The 22,605-nt window shown below is 37.2% G+C and overlaps 1 pseudogene; it reads left to right on the forward strand.

The window, feature by feature from the left end:
• The first annotated feature begins 447 nt into the window (after positions 1-447).
• Positions 448-20,468, forward strand: LOC102405419 (annotated as a pseudogene).
• The last annotated feature ends 2,137 nt before the right edge of the window (positions 20,469-22,605 follow it).

The raw sequence follows: 22,605 nt of genomic DNA on the forward strand, positions 1-22,605 counted from the left end.
GAAAATTTACCACATTAAATACATAAGCAAAGCAATATAGAAAAATCTAAACTCAAAATTTAAACTTCTACTTTACAATAAAAGGGAAAAAACAGTTATTAAGCCAAAGTAGTAGAAGATAAGAAAAAGTAAAAATTACACAGGATAATAAAGAAATTGAAAACAGTAAAACAATAAAAACAATAGAAGAAACAGATTATCTAAAAATTTTTAAATAAATAAAATGAATAAGTCTATAGTTAGGATAACAAAGGCAAAAAGATAAAATATTCATTACTTATTAGTATGTATAAGAAATAAAGAAAAATAGAATCTTCAGTTTTGATCCCATGGACATCTAAAGGATGGCAGAAAGTGAAGAAGAACTAATTCATTTTGTGAAGCCAGCATTACCCTAATATTAAAATCAGAAAAATACATGACAACAAATTTTTATCTGTCATAAACATGGAGTAAATTTTATAATTCTATTGAAAGAAATTTAAAAAAATAAATAAATGGAAAGGTAACCTAGTCCTATTCTTTCCTGAAGAATCCCATGGTCAGAGGAGCCTGGCAGGTTGCAGTCCACAGGGTCACAAACAGTTGGACATGACTGATGCAACTTCATACACACACATACACATTCTGTTTATGGATTGGAAAATTCAATATTCATTAAAATCTCAACTATTTCCAATATGATCTATGTATCCAACTAATCCTAATCTGATTTCTACAGAGATATATTTCGGATGTCAACAAACTGGTAACATCAAAGGAGACAAGACCCAGAATAGCCAAAACAATACTGAAGAAGAAAACTGAAGTATCGACATTACCTGCCATATAGACTCACTATTACTTTACATTAATGAAGATATCATGCTATTGGTAAAAGAATAGACACACATATCAATGGAATAAATAAATAGCCCAGAAATATATACATACAAATATACTAAGCTGATTTTTGACAAAGGAGCAAAGGGAATTCAATAGTGACAGGAGTTTTTTCAATAAATCATACCACAACAATTGGATTTTCATGTTATAAAAAAAAAATCTGGGCACAAACCAACTAGCTTGCACAAAATTTAAATGAAATGGATCTTAGATCTACAAATGAAATACACAACTATGAAATCTGTAGAAAAAAATAAGACGAAGTCTAGTCACCTTGGGTTTGGCAATAAAATTTTAGGTAAAACCTTAAGAGCACAATCCATGAAAAAAAATTGATAAACCATAAATTTCTCAAAATTAAGAAAACATTTGCTCTGTAAAAGACAGTGTAAATAGAATAAGAACAGGAGAAAATATTTGCAAAACACATATGTGATGATGTACTTATATTCAAACATAAAAAGAGCTTAAAATAATAAGAAACGCCCCCATAAAAAAAATGAGCAAAAGATCTGAACAGAAATCTCACCAAAGAAGATATACTACAGATGGCAAATATGTTATGAAACTGTTATCAGCTGTTGTCAGGAAGCTGCAGATTAAAATAACCACCTGATACTAATAAATAGTAGATAATACTACGCCTATTAAGGTGACCAAATTCCAAAAAATGGTGGTACCAAATGCTGCCAATGATAAGGAGCCACAGGAACTCTCATTCATTTCTGAGAAAATATGAAGTGGGACAGCTACTCTAAAAGACAGCTTGGCAGTGTCTTAAAATGCTAAATACATTCTTTTCATATGATCCAGCAATCATGCTCCTACTTATTTACCCAGTTTTTTGAAAAAGTATATTCACACAAAATATGCCCATGAGCATTTATAGTGGCTTTATTCATAATCACCCAAAACTGGAAACAGAAAAGATGTTCTCTAATAGATGAATAGATAAACAGCTGTGTTCTGGTCCATGGAGTGGAATATCATTCATCAATTTTAAAAAAATGAGTCATCAAGACAAAATAAAATATAGAGACCCATTAAATATATGTCAATAAGTTTAAAAAGCCAGTTTCAAAAAACTCCATATTGTAAGATTCAAATTATATGATATTCTAGAAAAAGCAAAACTATAGAGATAATGATCAGTGCTTGCTGTGGTGTTCAAGGAAAAGGTGAAAAGATGAATAAGTGAATCATAGGAGAGTTTTAGAGCAGTCAAATTATTCTGTTCACTGTAAGACTTTATGATTTTTTTCTATATCCTTAGAAATTTACAGCAGAAAAAGTGGATTTTAATGTATGTGAAGTATCATTTAGGATGGTGGAGTATCCCAGAAGGAAAGCTGACAGTGACAAAAGACTCCAACTATGTTACAGACGTATGGAACAACCTCACTGATGTGAACCCAGAAAAGGAACTGATCTCAGTAGAATCAGACGCTATTAAACAAAAGGGAAAAGGCAGTACAGATACACACTGCTTTTTAATTGATAAAGCTGCATTCACAAGAGTATAGGTTAACAACTCTGATTTTATTCATGTGTGTAGGACCAAGAAATTAAGTAAATGCATGACAGATTGTGGGAGCCAGGTTCCCCACTGTTTAGGTGGGCATTTACTGATAAACAAAGAAAGGTGGCTAAAAATGATCCATATGGTAAGAGTGAGAAACATCAATATTAGCTCATTTTTAGTTTAATACAGACATAAATAATTTAAAATGGAAACATGCATACATTATCTGTATGTCATTGTTTTTTAGTTGCTAAGTCATGTCTGTTTGAGACCTCATGGTCTGTAGCCTACCAGACTCCTCTGTCCATGAGATTTTTCAGGCAAGAATACTGGGGTGTGTTGCCATTTCCTGCTCAGAGGATCTTCCTGACCCAGGAACTGAACCCACACCTCTTGCACTGGCAGATGGATTCTTTACTACTGAGCCACCTGGCTAATACAAATCCATAAAGGGAGGGCCAAAAAGAAATGATATCCCAATAGCAAGAAACACATTTTGAAACTGGATCTTGGTTTATAGTACCATCCTCCAAAAAGGAACCCAGGCTCTTTAGAAAATGGCTGATTCTAGGCGTGGAGCAAGAAATATACAAGATATATCTTTTGTAGAGTCAGGCAACAAAGAAGTACTCAACAACAACAACAATATATTAGAGCCAACTGAAAAACTTTTTAAGGGACAAAGCTGGATTAATTTGAGCAAAAATAAATATTACTGGATTATAACTCAAACTATGATGTAAGTATCTATTAAGTCCACATTGAAAAAAGTACATTATTTACTAATTTATAAGCTGGGGGAAGAAAATAATCCAATAATCCTCCATGCAGAAGGTTTCTAAATAATTTAGGTGGAATCCTCTCCCTTAAGGAGGGAGAAGATGAACCCCTACTCTTTTGGTGTGAGCTTTGTACAGTGACTTCTCCCCAGAGTATACAATATGAAAAGGGAGGAGAGAGCAGAACTTCACAGGAGAAAACTGAAAAACACTACTTTAGGTGATCAAGGATAGTATCAGTAGTCATAAATCATGTTGACAATATGTACTGTTGATATAATGTCATGAAAATGGCACTTTATACCTGTGGTCTTCTTCTCAATGGCTGATACCAGGTCATATCATGAGAAAATGAAAGTGAAAGTCACTGAGTTGTGACTGATTTTGTGACCCCATGGGCTATGCAGTCCATGGAATTCTCCAGGCCATAATACTGCAGTGGGCAGCCATTCCCTTCTCCACGGGATCCTCCCAACCCAGGGATCAAACCCAGGTCTCCTGCATTGCAGGCAGATTCTTTACCAACTGAGCCACGAGTGAAAACACCAGACAAATTCTAATTTGGTGCCCTCCTACAAAGTGTCTGGCCCGTACACCTCAAAACCATCAAGGTTATCAAAGTATGAGAGACTGCCAGTCAGGAGGAGCCTAAAGAGATGTGATAACCAAATGTAATATGGTATACTGATGCACACAAAAAGAAAATTAGGGAGAAATGAATTCTAAATAAACTATTGGTTCTGTTCAGTTGCTAAGTCATGTCTGACTCTTTGGGACCCCATGGACTTCAGCATGTGAGGCTTCCTTGTCTTTCACTATAAAACTATGGACCTTAGTCAATAACAATGTAAACAAAAAAGAAAAAACTAAATAGACAATATCTATCCTGCACTGAGATATCCAACATTGCACATCTGAATAGCTGAGAAGTCAAATATTTTAAACGTTTGTATATACAAAAAGAATTGGAGAAGGAAATGGCAGCCCACTCCCGTGTTCTTGCCTGGAGAATCCCAGGGACGGGGGAGCCTGGTGGGCTGCCGTCTATGGGGTTGCACAGAGTTGGACACGACTGAAGTGACTTAGCATAGCATAGCATATACAAAAAGATATACACATAACAAATTCAGTTCAGTTCAGATGAGTCAGAGTTGTGTCTGACTCTTTGTGACCCCATGGACTGCAGCACGTCAGGCTTCCCTGTCCATCACCAACTTCCATACCTTGCTCAAATTCATGTCCATTGACTTGGTGATCCAATCCAACCATCTCATTCTCTGTACTCCCCTTTTCTTCCTGCCTTTAATTTTTCCCAGAATCAGGGTCTATTCAAATGAGTCAGCTCTTCACATCAGGTGGCCAAAGTATTGGAGTTTCAGCTTCAGTATCACTCCTTCCAATTAATATTCAGGTTGATTTCCTTTAGGATGAACTAGTTGGATCTCCTTGCAGTCCAAGGGACTCTCAAGAGTCTTCTCCAACAGCACAGTTCAGAACCATCAATTTTTCAATGCTCTGCTTTCTTAATGATCCAACTCTCACATGCATAAATGGCTATTGGAAAAGCCATTGTTTGGACTAGATGGACTTGTTGGCACAGTAATGTCTCTGCTTCTTAATATGCTGTCTAGGTTGGTCATAGCTTTTCTTCCAAGGAGCAAGTGTCTTTTAATTCCACGGCTGTATTCACCATCTTCAGTGATTTGGGAGCGCCCCAAATACAGTCTTTCACCATTTCTATTGTTTCCCTATCTATTTGCCATGAAGTGATGGGACCAGATGCCATAACAAGTAAAAACACTATATGAATGAGTACAATACCACTAACACAATATTTCCAATGTATTAAAGGCACATGATGCTGTGAAAGTGCTGCACTCAATATGCCAGCAAATTTGGAAACCTCAACAGTGGCCACAGGACTGGAAAAGGTCAATTTTCATTCCAATCTCAAAGAAAGGCAATGCCAAAGAATGCTCAAACTACCGCACAATTGCACTCATCTCACACACTAATAAAGTAATGCTCAAAATTCTCCAAGCCAGGCTTCAGCAATATGTGAACCATTAACTTCCTGATGTTCAAGCTGGTTTTAGAAAAGGCAGAGGAACCAGAGATCAAATTGCCAATATCCACTAGATCATCAAAAAAGCAAGAGAGTTCCACAAAATCATCTATTTCTGTTTTATTGACTATGCCAAAGCCGTTGACTGTGTGGATCACAATAAACTGTGGAAAATTCTGAAAGAGATGGGAATACCAGACCACCTGACCTGCCTCTTGAGAAACCTATATGCAGGTCAAGAAGCAACAGTTAGAACTGGACATGGAACAACAGACTGGTTCCAAATAGGAAAAGGAGTACGTCAAGGCTGTATATTCTCACCCTGCTCATTTAACTTCTATGCAGAGTACATCATGAGAAACACTGGGCTGGAAGAAGCACAAGCTGGAATCAAGATTGCTGGGAGAAACATCAATAACCTCAGATATGCAGATGACACCACCCTCATGGCAGAAAGTGAAGAGGAACTGAAAAGCTCTTGATGAAAGTGAAAGAAGAGAGTGAAAAAGTTGCCTTAAAGCTCAACTTCAGAAAACTAAGATCATGGCATCTGGTCCCATCACTTCATGGCAAATAGATGGGGAAACAGTGACTGACTTTATTTTTGGGGTCCTCCAAAATCACTGCAGATGGTGACTGCAGCCATGAAATTAAAAGACGCTTACTCCTTGGAAGGAAAGTTATGACCAACCTAGATAGCATATTCAAAATCAGAGACATTACTTTGCCAACAAAGGTCCGTCTAGTCAAGGCTATGGTTTTTTCCAGTGGTCGTGTATGGATGTGAGAGTTGGACTGTGAAGAAAGCTGAGCACTGAGAATTGATGCTTTTGAACTGTGGTGTTGAAGAAGACTCTTGAGAGTCCCTTGGACTGCAAGGAGATCCAAGCAGTCCATCCTAAAGGAGATCAGTCCTGGGTGTTCTTTGGAAGGACTGATGTTGAAGCTGAAACTCCAGTACTTTGGCCATCTCATGCGAAGCGTTGACTCATTGGAAATGACCCTGATGCTGGGAGGGATTGGGAGCAGGAGGAGAAGGGGATGACAGTGGATGAGATGGCTGGATGGCATTACCAACTCAACGGACATGAGTTTGGGTAAACTCCGGGAGATAGTGATGGACAGGGAAGCCTGGCGTGCTGCAGTCCATGGGGTTGCGAAGAGTCGGACATGACTGAGTGACTCTACTGAACTGAACTGAACTGAAAAGCACATATTTAAACATGTCAATTTGTTTCAAAAAGATGGACGACACACAGGTTCATTCCTTATATTAAAAGGCATATGTTACCAGCAAAAGCAATAACAAATCCTAAGTGTAAAAGAAACATTAATTATTTACCTGAAGGCAAAAGTGAACTTTGGCAAAGATATGAATGCCATAAAAAATATCAACCCTAATAAGGAGAATGCTCTTGTTCAGTCACTCAGTCATGTTCAATGCTTGGCAACCCCATGGTCTGCAGCTCACCTGGCTTCCCTGTCCTTCACCATCTCCAGGAGTTTGCTCAAACTCATGTCCAGAGTCAGTGATGCAATTCAACCATCTCATCCTCTGCCTCCCCCTTTTCCTCATGCTCTCAACCTTTCCCAGCATCAGAGTCTTTTCCAGTGACTCAGCTCTTTGCATCACGTGGCCAAAATATTGGAGCTTCAGTTTCAACATCAGTCCTTCCAATGACTATTCAGGGTTGATTTCTTTTAGGATTGACCAGTTTGATCTTGCAGTCCAAGGGACTTTCAGGAGTCTTCTGGTCATCACAATTTGAAAATATTAATTCTTCAGCACTCTGCCTTCTTCAACATTCTTCTACATTCAGAAAATTAAGATCATGGCATCCGATCCCATCACTTCATGGCAAATAGATAGGGAAACAATGGAAGTAGTGACAGACTTTATTTTCTCGGGCTCCAAAATCACTGCAGATGGTGACTTCAGCCATGAAATAAAAAGATGCTTGCTCCTTGGAAGAAAAGCTATGACCAACCTAGACATCATATTAAAAAGCAAAGACATTACTTTGCTGACAAAGGTCCCTTCTAGTCAAAGCTATAGGTTTTTCCAGGAGTCATGTGTGGATGTGAGAGTTAGACTATAAAGAAGGCTGAGCACCAAAGAATTGATGCTTTTGAACTGTGATGTTAGAGAAGATTCTTGAGAGTCCCTTGGGCTGAAAGGAGATCCAACCAGTCCATCCTAAAGGAAATCAGTCCTGAATATTCATTGAAAGGATTGATACTGAAGCTGAAACTCCAATACTTTGGCCACCTGATGTGAAGAACTGACTCTTTGGAAAATACCCTGATGCTGGGAAAGATTGAAGGCAGGAGGAGAATGGGATGACCGTGGATGAGATGGTTGGATGGCATCATCAACTCAATGGACATGCGTTTGAGTAAACTCCAGGAGTTGGTGATGGACAGGGAGGCCTGGCCTGTGGCAGTCCATGGGGTCGCAAAAAGTTGGACACAACTGAGTGACTGGATTGACTGACTGCATTCTTTATGGTCCAACTCACACATCCATACATGATCTCTGGAAAAACCATAGACTTGACTATACTGACCTTGGTCAGCAATTATATCTCCGCTTTGTAATATGCTATTCAGGTTTGTCATAGCTTTTCTTGCAAGGAGCCAGTATCTTTTTATTTCGTGGCTGCAGTCACCATCTGCCATGATTTTGGAGCCCAAGAAAGTAAAATCTGCCACTGTTTCTACTTCCATATGTTTATTTCATTTGCCTATATCATGGCCCTTTTCCAATTCATTCTTCCCTTTAAAACAGGTAGTTATAATCCTTTCCAAATGACTGTGAATTTTAAATATGTGGTCTGCTTGACTGAGATGCATTTTTCTCTAAACTCAGTAAAATGGTTATAGAAAGTATATATTGCAATATTTGAAACATATATCAAATTTATTCATTCTAATACATGGGCAAGGAAGAGCGTTCCTGCATATAAATATAATACTAAATTCAATTTGAAGACATTTCCACTGAAGAGAACAATAAAACCCTCCTTACCACCTATCCATATAGTACATATTCAGTTTCCCATATATTCTCATCAACGAACTGCCTAGGCAGTTGAATGCAACATTCTTTACAGATAATGAACTGAATTTTGCAACATGAATGATAAACAGAAGTTAGTAGAGTAACTAACAGAAGATAAAATACTCTGGAAGAGACCAGATATTCTATTTTAAGGGGTTTCCCAGGTGACACAGTGGTAAAGAATCCATCTGCCAATGAAGGAGACAAAAAGAGACATAGTTTCGATTCTTGGGTGGGGAAGATCCCCTGGAGAAGGAAATGGCAACCCACTCCAGTACTCTTGTTTGGAAAATCCCATGAACAGAGGAGCTTGGCAGGCCCTTCTCCACAGGGTCACAAAGACTCAGACATGACTGAGTAACTAAACACACACATATACAGACACACTTTAGACACTACTCCTAATACCAAGACATTTAAGTTATTAAATTCTATGTAACCAAAAAGAGGAAAGTGAACCAATTATCAATTTTTTATGCTTGGAGAAGAACCTTTACCAAAAGTGCTACTTTATCCACAGAATTTGTATTGAATATTCTGATGGTTTAATTAAAAGAACAAACTGTTATAAAAAGGAGTGGAATTATTTTACATAAGAAATTTATGTTAGAGATAAATGAATCATTATAGATGTTGTTTTGGTATCATTCTTAAGTTTTTCAGATGTTGGTAATTCAGCAACTCTGATTACAGTTGTTCCCCTCCTTGGCTTTGGGTCTGGAACCTCCAGAACCGTCAGGGTGTTTAGAAAATTCTTTCTCAATTTCCCTAGACATTCATAGATGATAGAACTCTTTGATGGACTTGGTCTTGAGCTCAATATTTTATTTCTTATCCAACTCTGAGTACTTTAAAGTTGAAGTTTTTAAACAAGTTAAATTTACTTCACATATTAAAAAAAAAAAAAAGTTTTCCAACAAGTGTTACCATTTATTTCAGATTTTCCATTTAGCAGAAATGAAATTGCCCAGTACCTTTGTCTCTTCTATTTGTAGTGGATATTTATGTGTACATGTACGCATGGCTTTCTTATTCTTTATATTTTTGAAAAGCTCAGAACTGCCAGCTTCTGGGAACTATTCCATCTACTTTTTCTGCCCTGCAATCTAGCAGCATCTTCTACAAGGTAAGTGCTTTAATTTTTCATAGCCCTAACATCCACTTGTTTGTCTTAAATATTCTCTTGATATCAAATGTTACTTGATAACTTATTTCCAAAGAATGTTTTGCTTTTTTTGCACTGCCCTCTATCCTTAATAATGTAGAGTCTGTTTAACTAATATATTGTCTCTTTCACAAAATCTTTGACTCCTCAATCAGATTTTCATCCCTTGTGTAGATAAACGACCCCTTACCCTACATCCCAGTACTCATTATATCGCATTATAATTATTCCTTGGATTAACTACCTAGGTCTTCCTGGTTTCTCTTTTTATATCTAGCATTTACCTTAATGCCTGGTACATAACTCTTATTGACTGGTGAGCAATTAAATTAAGCAGAAGTAAATGCTTGACAGAAATTTTTTTCCTGATTTACATTTATCTGCATAATATTTGGAATGACCAAATAATTTTTTTCATTTTCATTTACCTTTCACAATATAGTTTATAAATATAAATAGACATACTATAGTGACTTCATTGGTGTTTGTGTGTTATTGATATTTTAAAAATATGACTAGATGCTTATTAATATACTCACAAATGCTTCTCCCTTTCTCTCATTTTTTTCCTCTCCCTGTCATATTGAACTTAAAGTGAACTTAGTGGTATTGCTAAATGAGTCACCTGATCCAGATACACTAGTTTGAGTATGGATGCATTCACTTTAGGAAATTTAATTTACTGTGGTATAGGAATGTCTGTCAATATCTCTCTGCAAATGAGGTTGTTTTCAGTACTAGAGAATATCATCACATACACACACACGATCACTGAGTATATTATTTACTTGAGTTTCAAAATTTAAGATTCATATTTTTATATATGACAGGACAACTTAATCACTAAAATAATAATACTTATTATGATATGTACCTATAAATATCTTAGATAAATGCATTATTCAATAAATGAAATAATGGCAGCAATTTGCCACTATTATACCTCAGTACAGCTTATAAAATAAATGTCTTGCTTTTAGCACAATTAATAATTTATATCAGAAGTTTATGTGAGACATTTTGGCTTTAGGTAGTAATGCCAACAAGAAATAAACATGAAGTCTGCTTCGGAAAGCTTTGTAATTTCTAAAGATCAGATTTTGCTATTGATGTAATTAAATTCACTGGAATCTCATTTTACAGTTGTACAAGGACAAGGAAAGAAAATAAAATAATGGGCCATGCAAACAGCAGGTTTGGGTAAAGCAACAAAATACACAAAATGTATTTAACGTGTTATTCACTGGAAGCAAGAGTAATAGATACTATTTTCCAGAAATGATAAATCTATACTAGAAGAGGGAAACTAGGCTTTATTTGAGGCCAAACTAATCCAAGCCTTTGGGGTTAGGGAGATCTTAAAGGTATGTAAATTGTGTGTGTGTGTGTTTTCTCACAAGAGATGAGATTCCTCTGATCCTCCTATTGTGAGTAGGAAGAGGACACCTGGAGAAATTCCTTCAAGAGGCTTCTTCCTCCTCCTCCATGCTTAGTCTCCCCACATACAGTATTTGCTGATTTAAATGGAAATTTATACTCATGGACACGAATAGATAGTTATGACATAAAAGCGGAGTTTTAATAGTGGGCTTTCATCAGGTATCAGTAATGGAACCACATGTAATATGTGAGCTTGTGTTTAGGCACAGATAATCCTTTCATAATAGTTGTCTTTGAAGAGGGCCTAGGGTCTGAGAAGGAAAAAGTGAGAGAAAGCCTTGGTTTGTTTTTGTTTTTTGTTTTTTTTTTTTTTCATTTTTCTACCTTTTATTTTTTTATTTTGTCGGGGCTTCCCTGGTGGTCAGGGCTTCCCTGGTGGCTCACATAGTAAAGAATCTGCTTGCAATGCAGGAGACCCGGGTTCAATACCTGGGTCAAGAAGATCCCCTGGAGAAGGGAATGGCTACCCACTCCACTATCCTTGCCTGGAGAATTCCATGGACAGAGGAGCCTGGTGGGCTACAGTCAATGGGGTCACAAAGAGTTGGACACGACTGAGTGACTAATACTTCCCTGGTGGTCTAGTGGTTGAAAATCCACCTTCCACTTTAGGGGACACAGATTCGATCCCTGGTCAACAAACTAAGATCTCACATGCCACCGGGCAACTAGACCTACATGCTACAACCAGAAAGCCTGTCTGCCCCAGCTACACGCCCTGGAGCCCACAGGACGCAAGTAGAGAGAAGCCTGCACACCACAACGAAGACCCGGTGCAGCCAAATTTTCTTTTTAAATTGTAACATTTAAAGGTATTACCTATTCAAAGTTCTTGTACTTAAATTGTGTGCATGTGTCTGTGTGTATGTGTGTGTGAAGGAGAATATTCAGCCTAATGCTTTATTGGTAAAAAGAAACTATTCATTGAAACTGTTCACTGACTAGCACACATCTAAAGTTTGCCTCTTCATATTAAATGTCCATATGTTACATAATAATCTTGTCCTATAAAAATATCCATTTAAGTATCAGTTCAGTTCAGTTCAGTCGCTCAGTCATGTCCGACTCTTTTACTATAATTTCACAACTTCTCATTTACCTCTTGGCAATTCTCTTCCAATTCTCTCTTGAATATGAATACCAGGAGAATAACTTGGTTTTGTTATGCAGAAAAGATGTGAAGAAATCAGCTTCTTTTGAGATGCTCATTTCTCTCTGGTAAGATAATAAATTGTCTGGACACTTGGTCAGTAACTCCATTTTTTTTTTTTCCTTCCCAAGGTAAATATTGGAATTACCCAATCTCCACAATCATTTTCATTTGGACACTACTTGGAGAAGGAAATGGCAACCCACTCCAGTACTCTACCCTGGAAAATCCCGTGGACAGAGAAACCTGGAAGGCTACAGTCCATGGGATCGCAAAGAGTCAGATATGACTGAGCAACTTCACTTTCACTGAAACACTTTGAAAAGATATATAAATATTGTTCAGAAGTGAATGTAGAGAGAAAAACATAATGTTATTTGAATATTGAGTATGGTCTAGGGAAAATTTAAGGGTTATTTTAATTGGGCAATACAAAAAGAGAAGACAAAAGGAATTCAGGCAAACATCAGAAGAAATTTTTTTTTTTAACTCAAATAGTAGAATAACTTTAACACTGTGCTGGGAATATACTAGGAAATACTTTCTATAATAACATTGTATTCCTTTCCAGGCACAGGAACCAAGAGATCTTTACAAAATTGGTAGGGGTCTTCACTGATTGATCAACTGAAAGCTATCTTGCCCGGAATCAGGAGATTCTGACAAAACTCTTTCTGAATGGGATTGTGGCATCCTGCACAAAAAAGACAAAGCATTAAATGATTATCCAGCCAGTGGGCAGAGAGGGAGGAACAGAAAGGTTGTAAACAAGCCTGTATCTTCCCCAGAAGAGAAGCTGGCCTAGAGTTATGAGATTATTTACAGAAAACAGGGCAGTGATTGTCATAGTAGAATGACACCTTCTGATCTTAGGACGACTTAGGATCATTCTCAGAAATAACAAACTGTAGCCTTTATAGCTAGGTAGGTTTTACTTCTGTTAGACTTTAGAGCAATAGCAACAATAACAAGAGCTAATGTTCACTGAACATGCCCATATGCGAATTACTGCATCACATGATCCCATTTAACCCTCATAAAGAGTGCTTTTCTAAGGGAGTGCTGGTATCACCGCCACAGTACAGATGAAGAAATTAGCATACAGAGAAGTTAATCAGTTTTCACAAAGTTCACATGATGAAGACATGATGCAACTAGTAGGCTTTCTCCAAAATCAATACCTCACATCACTATACTCAACTGGCACTTTGTATTAAGAAAAGGTGGCAAGAATACACAGAAGAACTGTACAAAAAAGATCTTCACGACCCAAATAACCACGCTGTTAGGATCATTCACCTAGAACCAGATATCTTGGAATGTGAAGTCAAGTGGGCCTTAGGAAGCATCACTATGAACAAAGCTAGTGGAGATGATGAAATTCCAGTTGAGCTATTTCAAATCCTAAAAGATGATGCGGTGAAAGTGCTGCACTCCATATGCCAGCAAACTTGGAAAACTCAGCAGTGATCACAAGACTGGAAAAGGTCAGTTTTCATTCCAATCCCAAAGAAAGGCAATGCCAAAGAATGCTCAAACTACTGCACAATTGCACTCATCTCACACGCTAGCAATGTAATGCTCAAAATTCTCCAAGCCAAGCTTCAACAGTGCATGAACCATGAACTTCCAGATGTTCAAGCTAGATTTAGAAAATGAAGAGGAACCAGAGATCAAATTGCCAACATCAGTTGGATCATCAAAAAAGCAAGAGAGTTCCAGAAAAACATCTACTTCTGCTTTATTGACTATGTTAAAGCCTTTGACTGTGTGGATTTCTCAAAGCCTCTTGAGAAATCTGTATGCAGGTCAAGAAGCAACAGTTAGGACTGGACATGGAACAACAGGCTGGCTCCAAATTGGGAAAGGAGTACATCAGTGTTATATATTGTCATGTGCTTATTTAACTTATATGCAGAGTACATCATAAGAAACACTGGGCTGGATGAAGCACAGGCTGGAATCAAGATTGCCAGGAGAAATATCAATAACCTCAGCTATGCAGATGACACCATCCTTATGGCAGAAAATCAAGAAGAACTAAAGAGCCTCTTGATGAAACTGAAAGAAGAGAGTGAAAAAGTTGGCTTAAAGCTCAACATTCAGAAAACTAAGATCATGGCATCTGGTCCCATCACTTCATGGCAAATAGATAGAGAAACAATGGAAACAGTGACAGACTTTATATTTGGACGGTCCAAAATCACTGCAATAACTGTAGCCATGAAATTAAAAGATGCTTGCTCCTTGGAAGAAAAGTTGTGACATATTAAAGACAGCATATTAAAAAGCAGAGACATTACTTTGCCAACAAATCAAATGTCCATCTAGTCAAAGCTATGGTTTTTCCAGTAGTCATGTATGGATGTGAGAGTTGGACTATAAAGAAAGCTGAGTGCCAAAGAATTGATACTTTTGAACTGTGGTGTTGAAGAAGACTCTTGAGAGTCCCTTGGACTGCAAGAAGATTCAACCCGTCCACCCTAAAGGAAATCAGTCCTGAATATTCATTGGAAGGACTGATGCTGAAGCTGAAGCTCCAATACTTTGGCCACCTGATGCAAAGAACTGACTTATTTGAAATGACCCTGATGCTGGGAAAGATTGAAAGGGAGAGGAGAAAGGGATGACAGAGGATGAGATGGTCAGATGGCATCACTGACTCAATGGACATTAGTTTGCCTAAGCTCCGGGAGTTGGTGAAGGACAGGGAGGCCTGGTGTGCTGCGGTCCATGGAGTCACAAAGAGTTGGACGTGCCTGATCAACTGAACTGAACTGAACTGAACTCCTAAGCTGAGAAGTCTGAATACATAATATGAACACTAGTTGTAGTCTGCCTTGAGAGCAATAGGTTTTCGCAGTTGATCTGGTAATTCTTAAATTGAATAGATTTGTTGGACCAAGGTTGCTGTCTGTAGACACACTGACATACCATTTGAACTCCAACCTAATGTATTTTCAGATTGACTAGAATTGAACCTAATCCTTTGTATCTCCACCTGAACCCAACTGGCACTGCGGCTGTGATCAGATCTTAGCTGATCCATCTGGATACCACTGTGCATTATAAATCAAACAAAAGGAGAAATGTGTGCCCTCAAATCTCACATGTAGAATTTGGCCAAATTTTATGGAATTCAAACATGTTATAATCTTGTGCCTGGCAAATTCTGCATAATATTATCTTAGAAAAATTAAAGATGGTAGAAGTTCTTGACTATTTTTTAAAATTATAATCCTCCTCTCATGACGGAAGAGATGATCTGAACATATGTCACTAGGAGCTCATGATATTGCATGGTTTAGACTACATACTCCAAATATCAGTTATTTGTTGAAACAAGGGTAGGAGACTGAAGCATAGGGTGTCTTAAACATTTAAAAACTATATGTCATAATAATGTGCATGTTTATCACTTGGAAATAATTCAGTTGGTCTCCTAGACATAAAAAAGGGAGACTTTCTCACCTAATTGAGTGGGGGAAAAAATGACCAAAGTATATTCACAAAGTTCTACTGCAGTTGAATCTTTCTCATCCTTATTCCTAAGATAGAAGAAGATATATATACTTTTGAAAAAAATTAAAGAAGGAAATCATATAAGAAGACTGCTAAGAAGTCAGAGAAAGTAAAATTGCTAATTAATATTATCATAATTAGAACTTTATAAATCCATGTTGACTGATTACCTGGCAGTTTGACCATTTTACCCATGACATTATAAAAAGAACAAATTAATTAACTAAGATTTTGGCAAGAAGAGGGTAGTTTGATTTTTTTTTTTTTTTTTTCAAAAAGTTAACTGGAAAAATTTAATTAATAAGCATCAAGTGTACTTTATGTGGATAATTGATACTGAAATTGTGATATTTTTAATACTTTTTTCAAAACAAGGTTAGTGATCTTTTCCTGGGAAATGTGGAGATACAATTAAAAGCAATAATGAGGTCATTCTAGATTACGTCACTTTAGTTAATGTTAATAGCTAAACAAGTGTTCATATTTCATCAACATAAGGTAGACTGTGGCCCCCTTGTATTATGGAATTTCAGCAAAAATTCCATGACATAATTTAAAGGATTGTTGAATTTTTTAAAGGGCAAACTCTTCAATCTCTACATGGGGATCTCTTTTTTTTTTTTAGCTTCAAGTATAGCTGACTTGAATATACAGACAATTCTTCTCTAAATTACTTGGAAAAATATTTCTTCAGTAAGTCACGTGTCTTCTTTCCTATGTCTGCTGTTTTTAATAAATATCAATCATGTGGTTATTTTCCAAAAGTTGATAAATGTCTCTCAGAAAGATTACATGCAATTTGCAAGGAAAAAGGTTGTTTTTCAAAGGTTGCTGAAACCAGAAAGAATTCCCTTAAAAAACTATCCATCAGTATTTATGACATTTCTAAAGGAATAGGAAATAAAAACTTGCAATTTAATTTTTAATATAAATATTACTCAGTCCACACTAAAGTCATCATGGAAATTTTATTGATATTTTTAAACAAAAACAGAAACAACAAATAAAACCTAGAAGGCATTGAAATCTAAAAATTCTGTGAGGCTCCAAAGTAGACAGCATATTAAAAAGCTGAGACTAACAACAAAGGTCCATCTAGTCAAATCTATGGTTTTTCCAATAGTCATGTATGGATGTGAGAGTTGGACTATAAATAAAGCTGAGCGCTGAAGAGTTGATGCTTTTGAACTGTGGTGTTGGAGAAGATTCTTGAGAGTCCCTTGGACTGCAAAGAGATCCAACCCATCAATCCTAAAGGATATCAGTCCTGAATTTTCATCAAAAGGACTGATGCTGAAGCTGAAACTCCAATACTTCAGCCACCTGATGTGAAGAACTGACTCTTTGGAAAAGGCCCTGATGCTGGGAAAGATTGAAGGCAGGAGGAAAAGGGGATAATGGAGGATGAGATGGTTGGATGGCATCACCGACTCGATGGCCATGAGTTTGAGTAAGCCCCGGGAGTTGGTGATGGACAGGGAAGCCTGGCAGGCTGCAGTCCATGGGATCTCAAAGAGTCGGACACGACTGAGCAACTGAATTGAACTGAACCAAATAGAATTCTGGCCATAAAAAAGAACTGATTCCCATGCTAGCATTTAATAGATGTCCATGAAAATATATGGGTAAATGAATAGTGAGGCTGAAAAAGTTTAAGCAGTTGTTCTTGATTTAAAAATAAGAAAACTTATAAGCTGTAGACTTAAATTAGATTGGAATCCAATGTTTTCCAGCCAATTTCCTCTAGGCTCCTCTCTGTTTAGAGGCACTGAATCTATTATATCTATAGAAAAAGACTATCTACCCTTAAGTTAACCGTAAATTAAAAAAAAAAAACTTTTTGCCATATAGGGAGGTAACTACCATGTCAATTTTTATTTTGAAATTAATAATTAAAAGAGAAGAGTTGACCATTTTTCCATCTTTTTAACAAAGATTTCTAATTCATTGCTGTTTGTTGAGAGAAAACTTTTTACACAAATTAATGATGTATAAATAATATTAAAGAAATAATGCAGCTTAAAACGTCATCTTTTTGCAGAATCCAATGATATAATGGATTGCACCTCAGACAATCAATGAACAGTAAAATTATTGGGGGAAATGTATTGGATGAGTTCAAATTTGTAAGATAATTTTAATATGTCAAAGTGTGACTCCACACCCAACTGTTTGCTAAGATCAAAGAGGAAACTAATCTTTATAACAAAGATATCTATTGGTCAAATCTTAACCAAGTAGCCAAATCTGGCATCATTGCTAAGGAGACCAATTGATATTACGTACTTTCATTTATGCTGAAATGTGAAGCACTATCTCACCTGTTAAGTGCACCTGCCAAAATATTTTACCTGCATCTAATTCAGGCATTGTTTCCAAATCCTAATTTATAAACAAACATGGGAACAGAGGAACGATTAAATGGCACTACAAGGAAACAATAAGATAATGCAAATATTGGGAACATTCTATAAAATAACTGACCCGGAGTCTTAAAACATTAAAACATCAATTATACCATTGTCATGAAAAAATAAATAAAAGAAAGTGGACTGCTATAGATGCAAATAGGCTAAAGAGAGATGAGAATCAAGAACAATTAATAAACAAAAAAAATCCAAGTCCTAAAAAAGCAATAGTAACATACTTATTTCAGGCAACTCAGGAAATTGAAACATAAACAGGATATTAGATGAAGTTGGGGTGTTATGGTTAGTTTTCATAGGTCGGATAAGTTACATAAGAGGATGTTATATAAGAGGATGCTTATATAAGAGGATCCAGTTATATAAAGAATGCTTTTGTATTTAGGAGACAATGCTGGAGTATTTTGGAGAAGGCAATGGCACCCCACTCCAGTATTCTTGTCTGGAAAATCCCATGGGTGAAGGAGCCTGGTAGGCTGCCGTCCATGGGGTCACAAAGAGTCAGACATGACTGAATGACTTCACTTTCACTTTTCACTTTCATGCATTGGAGAAGGAAATGGCAACCCACTCCAATGTTCTTGCCTGGAGAATCCCAGGGACGGGGGAGCCTGGTTGGCTGCCATCTATAGGGTCACACAGAGTCGGACACGACTGAAGCGACTTAGCAGCAGCAGCAGGTGGATTATTTAGGAGTGAAGTACCATGAGCCACATATGGAAAATGTTAACAAATGCCAAATTTATGTTGAATCTTAGTGGTTCATTCTTTTAACTTTTATGCATATTTCAAAATTTAAGAATGAAGAACTAGAAAAAATATTTGGTAGTAAGCATATGCCAATGATATATTGCCTAGGCTCTTATCAGTTAAGGTCCCTTAAAATTTGTCAAAATTTAAGTAGAATTGCTTTTAAAAGGAGAAGAAAACAGCTCAAATAAAATTTAGGTGGATGAACTTAGAGCCTATTATATAGAGTAAAGTAAGTCAGAAAGAGAAAAACAAAAATCATATATTAATGCATATATATGGAATCTAGAAAGATGGTACTGATGAACCTATTTGCAGGGCAACAAAGGAGATGCAAACATAAAGAACAAACTTGTGGACACAGTAGGGGAAGGAGGGTGTGGGATGTATTGAGAGTAGCATGGAAACAAAAGCTTCCCTGGTGGCTCAGACAGTAAAGAATCTGCCTGCAATGTGGGAGACCTGGGTTTGATCCCTGGGTTGGGAAGATCTCTTGGAAGAGGGCATGGCAACCCACTGAAGTATTCTTGCCTGGAGAATCCCCATAGACACAGGTGCCTACAGTCCATGGGGTGGCAAAGAGTCAGATACGACTGAGCAACTAAGCAGAGCAGAGCACATGGAAACAAATACATTACCATATGTAAAACAGATAACCAGTGGGAATTTGACATATGATGCAGGGAATTAAAATCCGTGTTGTGTGACAACCTTAGAGGGATGGGATGTGGGAGGGAGGTTCAAGAGAGGGGAGACATATGTATGCCAATAGCTGATTCATCTTGATGTAAGGCAGAAACTAATACAATATTGTAATGTAAAGAAAGTGAAAGTGAAAGATGCTCAGTCATGTCAGACTCTTTGCGACCCCATGGACTATACAATCCATGGAATTCTCCAGGCCAGAATACTGAAGTGAGTAGCCTTTCCCTTCTCCAGGCGGTCTTCCCAACCCAGAGATTGAACCCAAGTCTCCCACATTGCAGGCGGCTTCTTGACCAGCTGAACTACAAGGGAAGCCGCAAAATACTGGAATGGGTAGCCTATCCCTTCTCCAGTGGATCTTCCCAACCCAGGAATTGAATTGGGTCTCCTGCATTGCAGGCAGATTCTTTACCAACTGAGCTATCAGAGAAGCCCATTTTAAGGTAACTATCCTCCAATTAAAAATAAATAAATTGGCTGCTGTGGACTGTGGGCTGTGCTGGGGGTCAGTAAAGGATCTCAAGATCATTGGATGGAAACCTGCTCTAAAAGCTATGGACTGGGTAAATTTGGAGAGATCACTTCCAGACACAAGAAGGCCTTGGCTAACTCCTTAAAATCCTAGAATAAGACCGTCACCCCAGGTTGGCTACTCTTCCTCAGAAGCCACCTACCTGCCACTGACTGGATTTACTACAAGGCCAACATGGCTAAAGCTGACTTGGTGGATGACTTTGAAAAGAAGTGTATTGCCCTGAAGTTTCCTATGCCAGAGCATAAATATAGTGCCCAGGTAGATGCTGAAGAAACAGAAGATGTGAAAAGTTGTGCTGAGTTTTTGTCTATCTGGAAGACCAGGATTCGGGAATATGAGAAAGAGCTGGAGATGAGGGACATGATTCCATTTTACCCAGATGACCACTGAAGACTTCAATGAAGTCTTCCCTGAAACCAAATTAGACAAGAAGTACCCCTACTAGCCTCACAAGCCAATTTAAAATTTATGAACTTGAGTCTGGGAGAAAGCTCTGGCCCTCAAATCATAAACTCTAGACATTAAAAATAATTACATAGTGAAAATAAATTAATTAAAAAGTATCAAAGGCAGAAAGTCAGATAGATGGCAAATGGCCCTATCCAAAGTCACTTGTGATTAAACCTGCTTTATGTTTTTTAAGATAAAAAAAGAAAAACTTTAAAGGACTTTGTGGAAAAAATTACAATAGACAAACTTATTCTCTAATCTTCAAAGTGTTCAGGACCAATCTCATATGTTTTTGGAAGCAGCAGCAACAACAAAATGATGAAAGTTGATAAAAATAAATATTGCCACTTATTTCTTTGAGAAAGTGACCTGCCATTTCATTTATTAAAAATTCATTTATAGGGTCATCTCACTTCCCAAACCCCTTCTGCTGCATTTCTCCTGAGAACATGCTATGTGTCAACAGACCATCATGAATCACAGAATTCAGCTCTCTCTCCTGTTGGTGCTTTTGTAGTTTTGATATTTCTCCCCATCATTGATTTTGTTCAACATGAGATAAAGTGACATTCCAGTGGAGAAAAGCATGTAAGTTATTCAGAAAAGTAAATATGTCTTACCTACTGATCTGGGTTTGGGATAAGATCTTTAACATTTCTTCAACTATAAATTGCAGAGAGTTATATGACCAGCTACCTCTTACGGCTGTTTATTTAATAATTTATTTTTATGAAAATTTATTTGTGCATATACTGGCCAAACAATGGTCTGGTTGACTGAAAGAATTGTATGATCTAGAGTAGTAATTAGATAGTAGTATTCTACAGTAGATAAAAAAGGTATTTCCTGTGTGGATACAATAATGGATCACCAGTCCTAGGCATTAGAATGGGTCTCCTAAAGCCGGAAAGCTAAGCTGATATGTGAAGACCTAGTGGGATCTAACAAAGTGAAGAAAGTCAGGAAAGTCACTCTGGCAAGATGGAATGATATGTAAAGGCAATGAAATTTAATAGCTTGGTCCATCTACTGAAGTCAAATTAAGAGTGGGATACAGAGATTTCAGTAGAACCTAGAGTATAAGAATAGGTGAAGACAAAGATGGTATAAGAAAAGTAAGCAGTAGCCATATCGTGAAGGGCCTCAATTTTTTCTTAATATTTCTTAATATTTTGCTTATTTTTTCATGGTTGCAGACTGTGTAAAACAAGGTTCTTTTTCTCTGATTAGTTTCATAAGCAAGAGGGTTTAAATTAGATGTATCAGCAACTTTATGAAAATGATACTGATATGAGGTCAATGTCATGGAATGATGGAGGTGGAGGTTCCAGAGACTGTCTACATCAACACTGTCATTTCTAAGAAGAGAAATCTGAGTCTAGGGACACTGATCACTTGCTTAGGGTCATATGTCCAACAATTGCCAAGGGTTGGCATTAGGACCTGTGTTCCTTAACTACTTATATTTGAAAGATCATTCGATATACCAAGAAACACACACACAGATGCTTGAAAAATTATCGTACATTAAAACATAGAAGGAATATTGTACAGAGAACTATACACAGCATCTTTTTACAAAGCATATGGAAACAATATGAAAAGTACATGTATATAGATATGTATAATTGAATTGGGATTCCCTGGAGACTCAGTGGTAAAGACTGCCTGCCAATGCAGGAGAACCAGGTTCAATCTCTGGGTTGGGAAGACTCCCTGGAGAAGGAAATGGCTACTCACTCCAGTATTTTTGCCTGGAAAATCCCATGGACAGATGAGCTTGGTAGGGCTACAGCCCATGGTGTTGCAAGAGTCGGGCGCAACTTAGCAACTAAAGGACAGTGGACTCTTGAGTTTCTGCAGTTATAACAAACACTCAGCTGATACCACTGATGATGATGGGCAGAACACAATTTGAACAGCAACATTATTGGTCAAGAAATGACTTTGTGTGTATTTCAAGGAGACACAAAAATGGACATTTTACTCTCATGTTCCTTTTCAAACTACTTAAAATATATGTCTGAATCTTGGAGAAACCTTCCAACCATTTATTTTTATAAGAAAAGAAGAGTATCGTGCATCGAACCTGGACTGGCAACTCATTTCATACATGATATTTTACATGTTTCAATGCCATTCTCCCAAAT

This window comes from Bubalus bubalis, chromosome 16, assembly GCF_019923935.1.
Source record: "Bubalus bubalis isolate 160015118507 breed Murrah chromosome 16, NDDB_SH_1, whole genome shotgun sequence".
In the NCBI taxonomy this organism is placed as follows: Eukaryota; Metazoa; Chordata; class Mammalia; order Artiodactyla; family Bovidae; genus Bubalus; species Bubalus bubalis.